The sequence below is a fragment of the Neomonachus schauinslandi genome, chromosome 7 (genome assembly GCF_002201575.2).
Source record: "Neomonachus schauinslandi chromosome 7, ASM220157v2, whole genome shotgun sequence".
Classification (NCBI taxonomy): Eukaryota; Metazoa; Chordata; class Mammalia; order Carnivora; family Phocidae; genus Neomonachus; species Neomonachus schauinslandi.
Genome location: NC_058409.1, coordinates 2,646,551 through 2,650,643, shown reverse-complemented (window position 1 = coordinate 2,650,643; position 4,093 = coordinate 2,646,551).

Sequence of the window (4,093 nt, the reverse complement as noted above, 5' to 3'; positions counted from 1 at the left end):
AATGGGCTAAATGCCCCAATCAAAAGACACAGGGTATCAGATGGGACAAAAGACAAGACCCATCGATATGCTGTCTTCAAGATACTCCTTTTAGACCCAAAGACATCCCAGATTGAAAGTGAGGGGGTGGAAATCCATTTACCATGCTAATGGACACCAAAAGAAAGCTGGGGTGGCAATCCTTATATCAGACATATTAGATTTTAAACCAAAGACTGTAATAAGAGAAGAGGAAGGACACTATATCCTACTTAAAGGGTCAATCCAACAAGAAGATCTAACAATTATAATATCTATGCCCCTAACATAGGAGCAGCCAATTATATAAGGCAATTAATAACAAAAGCAAAGAAATACATTCACAACAATACAATAATAGTGGGGGACTTTAACATCCCCCACACTGAAGTAGACAGATCATCTAAGCAAAAGATCAACAAGGAAATGAAGACTTTAAATGACACACTGGACCAAATGGACTTCACAGATCTATTCAGAACATTCCAGCCCAAAGCTGCAGAATACCCATTCCTCTCTAGTGCCCATGGAACATTCTCCAGAATCGATCACATCCTAAGTCACAAATCAGGTCTCAACTGGTACCAAAAGATTGGGATCATTCCCTGCCTATTTTCAGACCAAGATGCTTTGAACCTAGAACTCAATCACAAGAGGAAAGTCGGAAAGAACTCAAATACATGGAGGCTAAAGAGCATCCTACTAAAGAAAGAATGGGTCAACCAGGAAATTAAAGAAGAATTAAAAAAAGGCATGGAGACCAATTAAAATGGAAACAAAACTATTCAAAATCTTTGGGATGCAGCAAAAGCAGTCCTAAGAGGCAAGTATATAGCAATACAAGCCTTACTCAAGAAACAAGAAAGGTCTCAAGTACACAACCTAACCCTACACCTAAAGGAGCTGGAGAAAGAACAGCAAATAAAGCCTAAACTCAGCAGGAGAAGAGAAATAGTAAAGATCAGAGCAGAAATCAATGAAATAGAAACCAAAAGAACAGTAGAACACATCAACGCAATTCGGAGCTGGTTCTTTGAAAGAATTCACAAGATTGATACACCCCTGGCCAGACTTAACAAAAAGAAAAGAGAAAGGACTCAAATCAAGAAAATCAAGAATGAAAGAGGAGAGATCAGAACCAACACCAAAGTAATATAAACAATTATAAGTACATGTTATGAGCAACTGTATGCCAGCAAATTAGATAACCTGGAAGAAATGGATGCATTCCTAGGGATGTATCAACTACCAAAACTGAACCAGGAAGAAATTGAAAACCTGAGCAGACCTATAACCACTAAGGAAACTGAAGCAGTCATCAAAAATCTCCCAACAAACAAAAGCCCTAGGGCCAGATGGCTTCCCGGGGGAATTCTACCAAACATTTAAAGAAGAATTAACACCTATTCTTCTGAAACTGTTCCAAAAAATAGAAATGGAAGGAAAACTACCAAACTCATTTTATGAGGCCACCATTACCTTGATCCCAAAACCAGACAAAGACCCCATCAAAAAGAATTACAGACCAATATCCTTGATGAACATGGATGCAAAAATTCTCACCAAAATAGTATCCAATAGGATCCAACAGTACATTAAAAGGATTCTTCACCACGACCAAGTGGGATTTATCCCTGGGCTGCAAGGGTGGTTCAACATCAACAAATCAATGAACATGATACAATACACTAACAAAAGAAAAAACAAGAATCATATGATCCTCTCAATAGATGCAGAAAAAGCATTTGACAAAGTACAGCATCGTTTCTTGATCAAAACTCTTCAGAGTATAGGGATAGAGGATATATACATCAATATCATAAAAGCCATCTATGAAAAACCCACAGCGAATATCATTCTCAATGGGGAAAAACTGAGAGCTTTCCCCTTAAGGTCAGGAATGCGGCAGGGATGTCCACTCTCACCACTGCTATTCAACATAGTATTAGAAGTCCTAGCCACAGCAATCAGACAACAAAAAGAAATAAAAGGCATCTGAATCAGCAAAGAAGTCAAACTCTCACTCTTTGCAGATGATATGATACTTTATGTGGAAAACCCTAAAGACTCAACCCCAAAACTGCTAGAACTCATACAGGAATTCAGTAAAGTGGCAGGATATAAAATCAATGCACAGAAGTCAGTGGCATTCCTATACACCAACAACAAGACAGAAGAAAGAGAAATTAAGGAGTCGATCCCATTTACAACTGCACCCAAAACTATAAGATACCTAGGAATAAATCTAACCAAAGAGACAAAGGATCTGTACTCAGAAAACTATAAAATACTCATGAAAGAAATTGAGGAAGACACAAAGAAACGGAAAATTGTTCCATGCTCATGGATTGGAAGAACAAATATTGTGAAGATGTCAATGCTACCTAGAGCAATCTACACATTCAGTGCAATCCCCATCAAAATACCATCCACTTTTTTTCAAAGAAATGGAACAAATAATCCTAAAATTTGTATGGAACCAGAAAAGACCGCGGATAGTCAGAGGAATGTTGAAAAAGAAAAGCAAACCTGGCACCATCACAATTCCGGACTTCAAGCTCTACTACAAAGCTGTCATCATCAAAACAGTATGGTACTGGCACAAAAACAGACACATAGATCAATGGAACAGAATAGAGAGCCCAGAAATGGACCCTCAACTCTATGGTCAACTCATCTTTGACAAAGCAGGAAAGAATGTCCAATGGAAAAAAGACAGTCTCTTCAACAAATGGTGTTGGGAAAATTGGACAGCCACATGCAGAGGAATGAAACTGGACCATTTCCTTACACCACACACAAAAATAGACTCAAAATGGTTGAAAGACCTAAATGTGAACACAGGCATCAAAATCCTAAAGGAGAACACAGGCAGCAACCTCTTTGACTTCAGCCACAGCAACTTCTTCCTAGAAACATTGCCAAAGGCAAGGGAAGCAAGGGTAAAAATGAACTATTGGGACTTCATCAAGATAAAAAGCTTTTGCACAGCCAAAGAAACAGTCAACAAAACCAAAAGACAACTGACAGAATGGGAGAAGATATTTGCAAATGACATATCAGATAAAGGGCTAGTATCCAAAATCTATAAAGAACTTCTTAAACTCAACACCCAAAGAACAAACAATCCGATCAAAAAATGGGCAGAAGACATGAACAGACATTTTTCCAAAGAAGACATCAAATGGCCAACAGACACTTGAAAAAGTGCTCAACATCACTCAGCATCAGGGAAATCCAAATCAAAACCTCAGTGAGATACCACCTCACACCAGTCAGAATGGCTAAAATTAACAAGTCAGGAAACAGCAGATGTTGGTGGGGATGTGGAGAAAGGGGAACCCTCTTACACTGTTGGTAGGAATGCAAGCTGGTGCAACCACTCTGGAAAACAGTATGGAGGTTCTTCAAAAAGTTGAAAATAGAGCTCACATATGACCCAGCAATTGCACTACTGGGTATTTACACCAAAGATACAAATGTAGGGATCCGAAGGGGTACATGCTCCCCGATATTTATAGCAGCAATGTCCACAATAGCCAAACTGTGGAAAGAGCCAACATGTCCATCGACAGATGAATGGATAAAGAAGAGGTGGTATATATATACAATGGAATATTATGCAGCCATCAAAAGGAATGAGCTCTTGCCATTTGCAACAACGTGGATGGAACTGGAAGCTGTTTTGCTGAATAAAATAAGTCAATCAGTGAAAGACATGTATCATATGACGTCATCGATATGAGGAATTCTTAATCTCAGGAAACAAACTGAGTGTTGCTGGAGTGGGTGGTGGGGTGGGAGGGATGGGGTGGCTGTGTGATAAGCATTGGGGTGGGTATGTGCTATGGTGAGTGCTGTGAATTGTGTAAGACTGCTGAATCACAGACCTGTACCTCTGAAACAATTAATGCAATATATGTTAAAAAAAAAAAAAAGAAGAAGAAGAAGCAGAAGAAGGAGAAGAAGAAGAAGAAGGAGGAGGAGGAGAAGAAGAAGAAGAAGAAGAAGAAGAAGAAGAAGAAGAGGAAGAAGAAGAAGAAGAAGAAGAAGAAGAAGAAGAAGAAGAAGAAGA